This window comes from Notechis scutatus, chromosome 1, assembly GCF_049901735.1.
Source record: "Notechis scutatus isolate UNSWTSFEM ecotype Mainland chromosome 1, rNotScu1.2, whole genome shotgun sequence".
NCBI classification, from domain to species: Eukaryota; Metazoa; Chordata; class Lepidosauria; order Squamata; family Elapidae; genus Notechis; species Notechis scutatus.
Window position 1 is genome coordinate 42,133,502 of NC_142009.1, and position 15,155 is coordinate 42,148,656.

At 38.7% G+C, this 15,155-nt stretch overlaps 1 protein-coding gene across 4 annotated transcripts in view; it reads right to left on the reverse strand.

The window, feature by feature from the left end:
* LOC113420537 (uncharacterized) overlaps positions 1-15,155 on the reverse strand; it is a 223,495-nt gene that overhangs the window by 119,216 nt on the left and 89,124 nt on the right. Inside the window, exons 3-4 of one of the 4 annotated variants that reach the window (XR_015748989.1) lie at positions 6,045-6,171; positions 3,694-3,935 (exon numbers count right to left, since the gene is read on the reverse strand). The exons of the other annotated variants lie outside the window; for them this stretch is intronic. The gene's annotated coding sequence lies outside the window, so the exon portion shown is untranslated. Of the gene's footprint in view, positions 1-3,693; positions 3,936-6,044; positions 6,172-15,155 lie in introns of those variants that run through there. 4 annotated transcript variants of the gene reach the window in all.

Below are 15,155 nucleotides of genomic sequence, written 5' to 3' on the forward strand. Positions count from 1 at the left end.
GAAAATCCTTCACATAAAAACAAGTCTTGAATTTTTCAAAATCAAATATGACAATATTTATTGTATGGAAGCATGTTTGTGTGTGTGTGTGTGCATATGTACTTGCACACACATACACAGTAGCATTTATATTATGAATTCTGTACCATACAAATTTTTCTCATTCCTTTCTCTTTCTCAAAACAGGTGATCCATTTTTTTCTTAACAAGCTTTAGAGACAGTACTCTGTTAATTTTCTTTCCACCTGTCTCCTGGAACACTGTATTTTTTTAAAGGGAACCAGTCAAGCCTATCATCATAGCTACTCAGTTTTCAGAATCAAAAAAGCCTTGGCTCTAGAACCAAAAGGCAAAAAAATGCTTCTTCTACCTTTTGAAAGTGTTATTTTGTAAATGAATAATATAATCTCACTTTGTTAGTTCCCTGAATAAATCCAAAGCTGCGAATATCATGCCTGAATTGTAAGTTCCACAAGATAAGAACTAGTTCCCTTTTCTCAATCTGCAGGTTCCTCTTTGGCCATCAAACACACATGACAAATAATGACAATTATTTTCCATTTTCAATCATTTTGGCCAGCTGAAAAATCAACTAAATGTAACAAATTAATTAGAAGGAAAAGCAACTGTTTTACAAAAATGTTTGCTTCCTTTGATTTTAGATAAAACACATATTATATTGTACTGGTTTAAAAGAATTCCTCATTTAAGTTGACATGGATCATTTTAAAGCTTTTATAGGAATTTGCTTCTCTAGCTTACATCACTTTAATCACTATATTTGAATGCTGATTTATCTGATAAATTGAGTAATGCAGCAATTTGACACAGACACATAGATTTAAGCAAGTCTGAAAGAAATAAGGAGACCATGAACACCAACTAGCAGTCAGAAGACATCATGAGAACTCCTTAATTTCACAACATATAGACAGATCTAACTATAGGTTCAACTGGGAAACTGTGAGCATCCCAAGCTAATCCAAAAATGCTATAGAATTCCTAAACATTTGGCTCTTTCATAAATAGGCCACCAATAGGCACATAGATGTAAACAACGTCTACATACCATTTAAAAGAGACAATCAAAAAGCCAAAAAGAAACAAAGAGACCAAAACATCTCCCCACCAGCAATCAACACCCAGATGAACAGAGATTAACACAAAGATTAACATTAGTCTAACAATCAAAAAGCAAATAATACCCTTGTCAAGGAACTACCAACTCTGACAAGCAAGCTAACAACAAACAACAGTACAATCAAGGAACCATGAAGGCCTTCCCACCTGACAGGGCAAGCAACTAGTATATAAATTGAGAGCAACCCCATTCCCTACTAGTACTGATGATGTTACCTAGGTTGGTAATGAAATTTCTGCAAGAAAACAACCAAATTCAGAGAGCACTAAAGACCCTGCAGTTTAACCCTGAATTAAAATTATTCTCTTCCATTGTTTTATTGATTATATCTGGAGGAGCTTCCATATAAAGGTTCCACTACAACCCCATATCCTTGGTGTCATAAATCTTCATGTACTATCATATCAGTTCAGAGAATCCTTTTAAACAGACTGGGAATTCTCCTTGGCAAACAAAAACCACTGCAACAAAAGTAGATGTTTTTGTTTTGATTTCAGTCACTGGATAATAACTGAACTCTCTGAGCACTGACTAGTGTTGACATATCTGTGATCTGTTGGTCTGATACAGTACATTTTGATTGGGGGTCAGCTCTCAGTGAGTACTACACTGATTTTGCTAAATCTCAGATAAAATACACCTGATTGTATGTACAGTATGCCGAACCATAAGCTATGGTTTGTAAACTACAGTGACTGTGTTGTTGCTGGAATTAACTACTTTCTAGCAATACATAATTAAAGTAGCATAGTTGGAGTTTAAGCAGTAGTTCAAAAGAGATCAACATTTATTTGAAGGACTATAAAGTAAGATATCTACAATGTGCTAGCTTCCCAAACCCAGACTAGTTTTGACTTGAGAAAACATTGTCCTGTGCTGCCTCTTCTTGTTCCTATATCCTAGGTTCATATCTTTTTCAAGTAATATTTCTTCCAGTGTAACTCTACCCAAGAATTTTTATAATTAAAGTGCAATTGTTAAATGAAAGAATACTTATTTTCCATTTCTATTCAGTTATAAATATTTTCAATTATTGTTGGATACAATAGTAAATTTTTAAAATCGATTAATTATACATTAATTTCAATTATTTCAATTATTAATATATACAATGTATATTTGTATACAAATAATACAATTTATGTAAAGTATACATATATCTTAAACAGATACATTAAATCAATTTGAACCAGTATTTGTAAAGTTGAAACCACCTTTTTTTTTAAAAAAAAATCATATATGCTAGAATCAACAACAACAAAACATATAAGAGTTTAAATGCCCCACCCTGAGGTTTTTCCTCTCTTAATTATTTCCCCCTCTCTCTTTTGTTCTTTGAATTTGAACGTTGAAAGCCCTTCACACTTCAAGATCTGAGAAAAGTGTAGGCTGAAGATTTGGTGAGGGAAAGGATGTTATCATAAAGAAGATCAGAGTGATTAATCTCTTAGAATATGATCCTAGGCTTCTTGTCTCACTAAAACCTGCAGCAGTGTTTATCAGCCTTAGCTGCTTTAAGGTGTGTGGACTTCAGCTCCCAGAATTCCCTAGCCAGCAAGGTGGGAGTTGAAGTTTACATATCTTAAAATGGCTAAGGTTGAGAAACACTGACCTACAGGCAAATACCACTTTATGGAAGAGATCTAGTTGAACTGTAAAAACACCCAAACTACAGGTACATGCCAAAACTTTGTTCCCCTAGCACACATGACCAAGTATATCTTACATATGCCTTCTGTATCAAAAATGAGAAGATAAATTGGAAATCCTTGGTTGATCAGCCGGGACTGTAAATTGTATCAGAATACTATGAACAAAATGAGAACGCTAATGAGGTACAGAGAAAACTAATATATTTTTGTATGAAAGTGTTATTTTTGGGACTGGGAGCAAACTTCTGGGCTTTAATTCTAAATGGGCTACTTTTCATCTGGCTGTAGTTGCGACCTCTCAGGGAACCAATTAAAAACCAGCACAACAGAGCCAAACAAATTTGTAAATTGTTCATTCCTGTCATACGCTACAGGGGCCTATATTGGCTGCTGATGGTTCTACAGTGATGTTTTGGCTCCTGCCCCTGGCTGAATTATCTTTTTTTTTTTCTTTCATTTTGGAAATATTCAGGAAAAGGGCCTTTGAAACAAACAAAAAAAAATCAAACACCCATCACTGATGGTGTGAATTGATAGTAGTATAGAAGTCAATGTTTTCTACAGGTAGACATTTTTCAATGGAAAAAAATGAATTACACTGTGTTTTCAAATGTATCTTTCTCTTTGGACAAAAACACTGACTCTAGTAACAGCAAGGCTAGCCAGGCTCTGAACTAGCTGCATGTTATAGAAACTTGACAGAAAACCATGATTGGCATCACAGAATAACACCCACAATTACTGCAGAAGTGCACTTCTAGCGGTCCTATTAGAACTCTGTGCTTCCAGGCTGGGACTGCAAAACCACCTCCATGTCCACAGATGTACTGTATGAACCCAAAGGGACTACACACACACAACATCAGTATAACAGCATTTTATACTGGATTATAGTTAGCATTGTTTTTAGCCATTTATTTATTGGAATGTATTCCCCTCATAGCTTTGGGAAGGACAATTGGGAGGTGATTAGATCCATACAGTGGTGTTAGTCCCCTTGGGGGAGAGAGTGGTTCTGCTGCCTTGAAGGAGGTGGTTATATATTATCCTTCTTCAGGAAGTCATTGTTGGACCCGACAGTTTCCATCCAGTCTTCTTTTCAGGGAAGGTTTTTGAAAAGGTGGGTTGCAGCTCCAGAAGGCCTGGAGGAAACAGGTGGGCCATTTTCAGTCAGGTTTTAGATCACGGCACAATACATACACAATACACTGTGTTGTAGATCAGGGTCCCCAACCACCGGCCGCTGGACCGGTACCGGGCCGTGAGCACTTCTCTACCGGGCCGCAAAGAATTTTTTTAAAAAAAATGGCGGCTTTCTTCGCCTTCGGTGAATGCTGCTGGGATCGGGATCAAGGACACAAATGAAAGAAGGGAGGGAGGAAGCAACCGAAGCCTGTCCTTCTCTGGGTCAGCTTTCAGTCGCTTCTTCGCTCCTCCACCAGCCCAGGAAGAACTGCTTCAGCGGGGGCTTTTCCCGCCGCAGCGCCTCCGAAGCGCTCGCTTTCTCCCCCACCTCACACAGCTGGCGGCGGGTTCAACCCAGTGCTCGTTAGCCTGCCTGCCTGCTCGTTAATGGTTGAATCGAACAGCTTCGGCTGAGTAAAAGAGGCGAATAGTTATTATTCTCAGCCAAGCTGCTCCCAAACAACCAGAAACTAAGGCAGGCAGGCAGGCAGGCAGAACGGGACACTGTGGATTGAAGCACGCGCTGGCGGGCGGGGTGGGGTGGGGTGAAACGGAATAGCTGCGGCGACAGGAAAGCTCCCCCCGCTTCTTTGAAGCAGTTTCTTCCTGGGCTGGTGGAGCAGCGAGAGAGCCAAGCCTCCTTCTCTTCTCTCCCCCCGCCCAGTCCTTGCAAAAATTTTCTGCTTGAAACCGGTCCCTGGTACAAAAAGGTTGGGGACCACTGTTGTAGATGACCTCTTGCGAAGTTGCCTTATTCCTATGATGTTGCTTTTAACTCATTCTCAAACTGTGAGATAGGCTTGAGTTCTTAGTTGTATCAGTGTTAATGTTTTTCTCTTTATCCTGATATCATCTAACAGCAGTTTCAAGATGTACAAAATCTGTTAAGGTTTGTTACTCATGACCTTGTCCTGAGTCAAGTGAGTTAGTAACTGGGATTAGCAGTATAGGCAGGATAGGGATTGGCTGCTGAACTGTAAATTTTATGTCAAGAGAGTTTTCTGCCAATGCAAGGAGAGGAGGATAGCACCCAGCAGTGGCAATTAGCATCATCCCTGCTCCCGTCCTTCTGACAGGCCTTCTGTCTTATCAAAACTGAAGTCTGGAGCAAAGAACAGATACCTCTTATCAGAGACTTTGGGGCTCTAAAGGAGGCAAAAGCATAAACTGCTACTCTGGCTTCCCCAATAGAGAGTTGTAGTTGTCAGTTTAGATGAAAAAACCCTCATACTTTAGCTTGAGAGTCAAGGGCAAAGGACAATGGGCATATTGCCAAGCCGAACCAATGGCTTTAAATATAAGCAACATACCTTTTATAATTGACAAGAAGCAGTCTTGAAACACAAACATAACAAAATCTAATTCCTAAATGTGTATAACTTTATTTTAAATAGGGTACATTATAGTATATCTTAAGCAAAGCAGTAAACCAACAAAAATGCAGCAGTTTTACCCCTCCTCCAGTTGTCTCAATTTACCAAATGGGTGATATTCTATTAAACCAGAACATATTTGCTTTAACAAATTTGTGAAGAGGAAATAGAACACTTCATTACCCTGCTCCATTTCTTGCTGTCACCAGCATTTTACTTTTCCACATTGCTACTATTATTCAATTCTTGATATTTTTCAATAATTAAAAAAAAAAAAACAAGTACCAAAGAGTAATGTAGCTTTAAGGTTACGGTGTGCTAATAAGAACTAATCCATGCCAAGTATCTTTGTGTGTGTGTGTTTGTGTGTGTGTGTGTGTTGAAGTGTAATTTTATAATTTTCCAAAATATGAACACAGAGTTGAAGCAAAATCTCATGGTACCAACTATTCAAAGACCCATAGAGCACATAAAATGTGTGATCTCATTCTATTATATTAGAACACAACTGAAACTGTACCATTAGTAATAGGATCAGCCATTTCTTTGGAAGCAATTAGACCCAGGTTCATTGCTGATTGACACACCATCTGTGTTTTTTGAACAAGGAAAAGCACCTCTGCTATGTTTCCCACATTACTGCACTCATATATCTTTGTACATTTTATTATATTTTTAGACATAGGGAAGTACCTCTTTTGAAATATCATCTGTTCTCAAGCAGTGAAAAAAGGGAGTCGCTTGTTGTAGGTGAAAGCATATACTTTAGAGGCTGCATGATGCAAGAGAAGGAAATGGATCTGTGTGTCATCTGGGAGATCTGGAAATAAGAAAAGAAACGTTCTGATACAAAAAGTACTCATACATCTAAATGTTATTGATCTGTACCTCTGTAATTTAGCAGAAAAGCTCATATTTTAAGAATTTACTAACAGCCAGTTTGCTTACTAAATTCAATAACCTAATTGTTCAATCAAGTATGCCTCTCAAGAACAAACTACATCACATCTGTTTTGCACAGGTAACTTTATCACCATTTTCCCCAGCCTGGTGCCCTCATAAAAAATGGAATTCTACTTGTAAAATTCTCGGCTACTTTGCTGTTCATTTGAGAGAGAGAGAGAAGAAAGAGTGTTCATGGAAATAGGAATCACCTAAGAATTAATGAAGTCGATTTATATCATTTTAGCCATTGTCTATCCATGGCAGGATGAAAGCTTCTTCGGCGTGTTTCCAGCCAATATGGCCTGGAGCTTTCTTTTGCCAGTTGGGCCTGCAAATGCTTGCTGATGTCATTGATCCATCTTGTTTTAGGTCTCTTTCGTGGAAGCTTTTTATCAAGTGGGATCTATTCTATGACTGCCTTGGTCCACCTGCCATCAGTTCTTCTTGCTATATCCATTTCAATTCGTTTACTCTCTTGATGATATCATATACTTTGTTCGTTCCCTAATCCAGGGGTCTCCAACCTTGGCAACTTTAAGACTTGTGGACTTCAACTCCCAGAGTTCCTCAAAGCTGGCTGGGGAACTCTGGGAGTTGAAGTCCACAAGTCTTAAAGTTGCCAAGGTTGGAGACCCCTGCCCTAATCCATGTGCAGGTTTTTCTTTCTTGATTTATAATGCCGAGCATGTACCTTCCCATGGCTCTTTGCGCCACTCCTAGCTTTTGTTTATATATACATAGATTTATATATATTGTACATATAGAAAAAAGCCAAGCCTAGCACCCAGTAAGGTAAATCCTATCATGAGGATAGTAGCAAGCAAAAGGCTGCATATGCGTGCATGGGCCCAGGCCTTTCTAGGTAGAAAAGAAAGAAGAGCCAGAGACAGCAATAGCACTTAGACTTATATACCGCTTCACACTGGAGTCACACTTCTAACATAAAATGCCCCCTCTCTCAAACTGTTATAGGTTGTAAGAATAGGAGATCAAGCCAGAATTGTTAGCTTTCACAGATAGAGCATTCTTTTTAGAGAAAAGAGGGATTTTAAACTCTTGTTCTGTTTTGTTGATTAGGTTGATAAACCATGTTATAGAGCTAACTTAAATTCCTTAATTTATAGTGAAGAAAAACTGCCAGCTTTATATCTACATTGACTAAATTCATGTACAGTACTGTGCTAAAATCTATTAATTTGTCTTTGTCAGCACAGCATACTGTGATAATGTAATTAAAAAAACTTTAGTTTGGTTTTGATAGCAAGCCAGTTTGAAATCATGATTTGATTTGGAATGCAAACTTGGGTATTTGTGGTGTAATTATTGTTCCTGTCTTATTGGTTTGTCTCATAATCCATTAGCCAATCTGCAAAAATGCAGAACAAAAAAAAGCAGTTTTAAAAGGAAGGAAAACTAGGAATTGTTCAAACAAGGCATGGCTCTGGCTTGTGAAATAAGATTAAACACAAACTACAGCTAATCAAAGTATGTGAAATGTGGCCATTTTTCTTTGCTGGATCCAACAGAAGGGTGTAAATGAGGGGAGAAAAGGAGAACAATGCTGCTTCAAAAAAATGAAACAAATCTTCAAGCTCCAAATCTAATCAATGATCTCCTTTGCATGAAATATCCTTCTGCCTTGAATACTGAGACTGCAACATGAAAGGGAAAGGTAGAGAAAAGACCTCCCTAGCAAATTTCTGGGTATCTTTTGCCCAGCACTCAAAATTCTTAAAGGTCAGAACTCAAGTGCCATAAATCAAACCAGCTTCAAAAACATTTAAGAATCATTCTAACGATGAATGAAACTCTTTCCCTCCTTTCTACTCTCCCACTCCTTCCCAGAACAGAAAGGAAAAGGGTTGGAATGGCATGGGGGAATGCTGTTAACGGAAAAATACGTTTTAGAAGAGGCCTTGCCAGGAAACCATAGGCACATCTGCTCTTAACCGGTTTCAGCTGAAACTACTGAAAATATACATGGGGCTATTTATATGGAACAGCTTGTATACATGATAAGATTACAATTTGGAGGATAACAATGGGCTTAGCTATGGAAAAAATAAGCCTGCTAAAACTTCTTTTCTACACATGGCGGTAACATTTTACCACATATGTTGTTGAGGGGGACCAAAATTTGTTCAGAATTAGGAAAATCTCAGCATTTCCAGATTAGCATCAAACAAACTCAAGATATTTCAGCAACTTTTTGCCAAGACTTCACTCCTTAGTCTACTGAATTCCTAGTGAGTGACAACTTTGCTCAATCAAAAAGATCCTGAAGGATGTGGGCAAAAACAATTTTACCACTAACAATTCCTTAATAAAATATCTCTGTTATATTGTGTGGGTCAGTAAATATCTCAGATGTTCCATATGGATTAGATGTAGATTATATTGTATTATTTAATGATAAAGAATGGAACCATCATGGGCAAAAAAAAAAATCTGTAAAACTGAAGAGAGCCCATAGAATTAATGTAACAGGCACTGAGTTGAGCAGCTGCCATGGTGCTGAAAAGAAATGCCTGGGTGTCTAAGGAAGCTTTTCTGCTTTCATCAAAATTGCATAAGCAGCCCTGTGTGTTGCATCACAAGCTCCACCCTTAAAGAACTTGTGTGTGATATCCCAAATGCACATACAGAATTACAGAATAACAGAGTTGGAAGGGACCTTGGAGGTCTGTTAAAATAGGAAACTATACCATTCAGATAAATAGTTGTCCAACCTATTTTTAAACTCTCCAGTATTGGAGCATCCATAACCTCTGGAGGCAAATTGTTCCACTGATTAATAGTTATAACTGTCCTTAGTTGTCCTTAGTTCTAGGTTGGTTCTCTCCTTGATTAATTTCCACCCATTACTTCTTGTCCTGCCTTCTGGTGCTTTGAAGAATAGGTTGACTCTCTCTTCTTTATAGCAGCCCCTCGGATATTGGAACACTGCTATCCTAGCCCTTCTTTTGACTAGACTAGAAATACCCAATTCCAGCAACTGTTCTTCCTATGTTTTAGCCTCCAGTCCCCTAATCATCTTTGTTGCTTTTCTCTGCACTCTTTCTAGAGTTTCAACATCTTTTTTTATATTGTGGTGACCAAAACTGAATGCAATATTCCAAATGTGGTCTTACCAAGGCATTATAAAGTGATATTAACACTTCATGTGATCTTGATTCTAACCCTGTTAATGCAGCCTAGGATTGTGTTGGCTTTTTTATACAATGAGAGGGGATAGTACCACAGTAACCTTGCACTGGTTTCATCATTCTGCCTTTCCCCTTCATTCCATTCCTCCCTTAGATGCTGCTGGATGGAACAGCCTGTTTCTAGAAATGCATGTATTCATTGTAATTATTTGCATGCTGCCTACCTGAATAATTCTGCAACAGTGCACTAAAAAACAAATAAATCCAAAATACTAAAAAAAATCTTTTAAAAATGCTGTGGTCTTTCTTAAAACTCAGGCAACTAAAGTGACATTAAAATGATTCTCACTCCCCCAAAGCCTGCAGAAAGGAAGGCCTGCACCTATTGCCTAAGAGGCAGGGGTTTCAAACTCACAGCGTCACGGCAGCATCACGTGATGTATCTGGACTTTTTTCCCCTTCACTAAACCGGGCATGGGCATGGCTAGCATGTGACACATCCGGCCTGCGGGCCAGGAGTTTGGCAGCCCTGGCCTAAGATAAAGAGATGGAGGTATGTTTACATTCAGAGGTTGAGTTGTTCCAGAATGAGGGAGCTGTAAGGGCGAAGGCCATTTCCAGGTTCAGATCTCTTAATTTGCCTCAGAGTCAGGATGCGCATCTACAGATCAGGTTGAGCAGATTGATTTTAGTAGAGGAGATAGCCCTGAAGGTACCGTAGCAATATGGCATGGAGAACTCCAGAATATATAAAGCAATAAAAATCAGAACACCAAACACAAGTTGGGCAGAAATGATCTCGTAGATGACCCTCACTCTGTCAAGAACCTAGGAGTACTCATCTCAAACGATCTAAGCCCCAGAACTCACTGTAACAGCATTGCCAAAAAGGCATTAAGAGTTGTTAACCTTATTTTGCAAAGCTTCTTCTCCAGTAATATTGAATTGCTAACTAGAGCATACAAAACCTTTGCCAGACCAATTCTTGAATACAGCTTGTCCGCCTGGAACCCACACTGTATATCGGACATTAACACGATTGAGCAGGTTCAGAGGTATTTCTCAAGAAGAGTACTCCACTCCTCTACTCACATTAGAATTCCCTATGCTTCCAGGCTTGAAATTTTGTGCTTGGACAATCTGGAACTGTGCTGCCTGCGGTCCAATCTAAGCATAGTAAACAAATTGTTTGCTACAACATCTTGCCTGTCAACAACTTCTTCAGCTTCAACCACAATACACAGGCAAACAACCGATACAAACTCAAGGTAAACCGCTTCAAACTTGATTGCAGAAAATATGACTTCAGCAACAGAGTGGTCAACGCCTGGAATGCTCTACCCGACTCCGTTGTTATAGCCTCAAACTCTTACAGCTTCAATCTCAAACTGTCTACTGTGGACCTCACCCCCTTCCTAAGAGGTCCGTAAAGGGGGCGTGCATAAGTGCATCAGCATGCGTACCATCCCCGTCTTACTGTCCCCATTTATCTGTATTTACTTCCTTTGTTCATGTTTATGTTCATAGCTATACTTGTTATCTAGTACATATTTGAGAAACAAATAAAATAAATAAGATTTGGACTTGATAAGTACTTGAAAGACACCAGGAAATTTCAGGACAGCATGCTAAACTGGGAAATTGAAAAAAATCTCATTAAAAGGCAATAGCAATTCACTTCTGAAATTTTGTCAAGTCCATGTCATCGCTAGGTGTTGAGCCCAATTCAAGGGAGACTGTATTTAGTTTCAAGGGATAGCTGAAAAACAATTATTTTGGTTGTCTTGAAAGATCCTAGTTCTTGCTTCCAATTTTCTACAGCTTTACACTCTTTTTAAGTAGCTTATCAAATATGCTTAAGCAGCCTGCTTGGATTAATGACTTTCCTGGACCTGGTACCCTTAAAGGTGCACGTGATAACTCCCATAATCCCCATTGGCTATGTATTTATTCTAAGAGTAAAAAACAGGTTGTCACTCAACATATCTGTGGGGTATCTTGTTGAGGAAAAACAGCTTGAAATATTCTTCAACAAAGAGTTTTCTGTATCCTGTCCCCAAATTATGAACTTCATGGCTGTTTGTGAGGAAGCCCCCACTATTACATGGGTTTAAGATGCTGCTTCCCCCTTAATTGTCTTAGATCATCCTCTGCCAAAAATATGGGTTAATATAATGTTCTGTCTTGAGATAGAGAACTTGGCACTGCAAAGTACAAATTCGCCACATGAAGCAGAGGTATTAAAATTGTGCTATCAGAGACAATAAATTAAATTGCCATCCAACAAACCCTTTAAGGAGGTCTGACATAACCACAGCAGATTTTTCATTTCCCACTACACCCTGCTGTGTATCTTCACCTGTTTTATTAAATCATAAAGTCTCTTTTTAATAAGTGAACCAGCAGAAAACAATAGTGAATGACAAGTTTCATTAGATTTGGAATTTTTTTTTTCAGATGCAAGCAGAGAGCGTATATTGTTTTCTTTTTTTACAGAATTAATTTTGATATTTTTCCCATTCAGTAATATTTGTTTGATTGTATAGTTTTATTTTGCTTTTAGAAGAAAAATTGCAGTTGAGTTCAAATAAGCCCCAACAACATAAAATTACAGAAATAAGAGCACTTTTGCTTGGAATCCAGACTAGTTTCCACCCCAAACCTTGGAAGTGGGAGCTAGTTGGGAAATAAGCACCCTTTTTTTAAAAAAAATGTGTCTCACTTTCCTTCTGGGTGAAGGAGGTTTTGTGAGTTTTTGTGCTGTTTCAAAAAACCTGCCAAACCTGTTTAGTTGGATTTGGTAGCAAGAGAGAAAACTCGTGTTTATCATAAGAAGCACAGATTCTGAAACCACTTTCCTTATTGCTGATAGTTACTGTCTGAATCCATTGTATATACTGTATTTGCCATAGATATCTCTGCAGAGAATCACTCCAGAAAATATGTGCGGGAGGAGGAAAGTCTGAAAGACACTTAAAAAATGTAAAAATTGGAAAAGTAGGTCAAAAAGGATTGATAGCAATCTTATTGTCTCAAGGCACTAAGTAACTGTGTACCCGTGAGAACAGTGCCCTCGGAACTGATGAACTGTAGCTCACTAGATTTCTACACGTCTGATAGATGCAGCTACTCTTTTCTAGTTGTAGACTGCTGAAAGGAAGCAGCAGTAGGGTCATCTTGTCCATCTCATTGCATCAGGCTGTGATTTATTTCATTATCCTTAAGCCATCCCTGATAGATGATGCATGTCAAGTTGAGATGGTGATGTCATAACCTCCTCATGTTTCCTGTTCCATTCCACTAACCACTCTAATAACTATGGCAGCCTCTCTCCCCCACAAATCTCTGTGGAGTGTCTGCTGTTGCTGCTTGCAGAATCCCAATGCCACTCACTGTTGCGCTTTGTGCTGCCTTTGTTAGAAGTAAATGCTTTCATTAGTGGCTGCTCATACTTTATTTGTAGAAGAGATCTCAATCTTGTTGTCTAGACTTAATGGGTGACTTAACTGGAGTTTTGCCATAGATTTCAGCTGAGGGAAGTTTTCTCCAAATATGGCTGCACAAAGTGCAAATAATGATTAGCAAGTGGCAAACTGGAATCTTCAAGTCTTCCAGCCCTCAATTGCCATTCAAGACATGATGGGCATTGTTTCCTAAATAGTGACCAGATTCCATGTCTTGGTTCTGCACTCACATTACTTGAATTCAACTCCATCTGTATGTATGTAACAATTCTCAGTAAAGTAATCATGATGCAATGCCATAAAATGCTTTGGATAGTTCATACATGTTCTTTGCAAGACATCAGTTGTTTTTCATATTAGTCTGGGGCAGAATAAGATCCCTTTGTCCTCTCCACATCTTGATATTATGGCATGACATGACATCATCAACATGTTATGTCACGGTTTCAAGTGAATGATGTGTCAGCATTGTTCTGCTCATTTCATCAGGCTTGTCTCTTGCAACCAATGAAATATGGCAAAAGACAGGAAATGAATTGGTGCAATGAGGTCACAGCAGAGATTGTTTTGTACACTATTGTATTTTCTAGGCAAAGAAATAAAGAGGGAAAAAAGATGCACTGGTGTAGGCCTCTTCATCACTACTAATCCAGCTTTCTAATTTAAAAACTTGCTAGTAGAACTCCTTTCACTGTCTCTATGCTGATCAGCTAAACCAAAAAATGTCTAGATCAGAATATTTATGGGTGGACCAATGATGGGATTCAATTTTTTTTTACTACCGGTTCTGTGGGTATGGCTTGGTGGGTGTGGCAGGGGAAGGATACTGTGAAATCTCCAGTCAGAGCTGGTATTTCCTGGTTCTCCTAACTACTCAAAATTTCCGCTACCAGTTCTCCAGAACTGGTCAGAACCTGTTGAATACCACCTCTGGGGTGGACAAAGAGACCTAAACTTGCTGTTCAGTCAGTCTGTATTGTATTTTTGTCTTTAGCTGGATCAATGCAAAATAAACTAATTAATGCACACCCTCATTTTTGAAACTAATTTCACAATGGTTCAAATGAACAGTGCCTAACCAAAGGCCTAATATTTTAATTCTTGGCATGATTCTGTGGAAATAAGGGAGCTTCTGTGAAGTTAAGAGCCTCGGTAGTGCAGTGGTTAGAGTGCAGTACTGCAGGCTACTTGTGCTGATTGCTGGCTGCCTGTAATTTGGCAGATTGAATCCCACCAGTCTCTAGGTTGACTCAGCCTTCCATCCTTCTGAGGTGGGTAAAATGAGGACTCAGATTGTTGGGAGCAATATGCTGATTCTATAAACCGCTAAGAGGGTTGTAAAGCCCTATAAAGCAGTATATAAGTCTAAGGGCTATTGCTATTGCTAAGTTCATAGAATTACAAGCAGAATTGTATGCATTTATGTCTATGTGAATATCTTTATCTTGCAACACCAGTAGCTATCTTGGTTTTTCCTGATCCTTCTGCAATCTTTTTTTTTTCCCCTTGAAAAGCTGATGCCCCTACAGGCCTTTTGATTGGCAGTGTTAAAAAGCTGTCAAGAAGTACCTAATGGATTACTACATTTCTGGATAAGTGAGCTTTCTTCTGACCCAAGTAGATTTTACAAGGAAGGAATAGTCAGAAAACCAGATTTTTGCACAACCCTCTCTTTCACAATTTATTGCCTTGACTCTGAATTTTACAGCATTATTGCCTTCAGTTTACAAGTTGAATATTTATACAAATGGATTTAGGTCAAGACTAAGGGCAGGTTTTAAATGTTCCGTGACCACTGCCATTCTGAACACATTCTCACTTACAGCAGATTGCTGGTTTAACTCTGCAAATGCTGGCATTTCTCCTGTTGCCAGATGATAATTACAATGGCTCCATAATCTACAGTCATAGCTTCCATCTATCCGCACTGCGTGTTGTTAGTCTGCCACAGCAAGCAAACAGCTTAACCAAAGCCATGGGAGGATATATATTTAACATACAACAAGCAAAGGCAGCAAAATTAAAAAGACTATATAAAGCAAACAACTCTCTTAACCTCTATCAGGGTGTTCACAAACCTTAACCCTAAGTCCCCCAAACTTGAAATATTCAGATGTGCTAATGTAAGACTTCTTTCCTCCTTCCCCCCTGTGCACCTTCAACAGTTCTCTGCTTCAAGGTGATGAAATTTCTTACACCACGATATGGGAAATGTGGATGGAGAAAGCTTAATCCAGTTCTATTTTTAC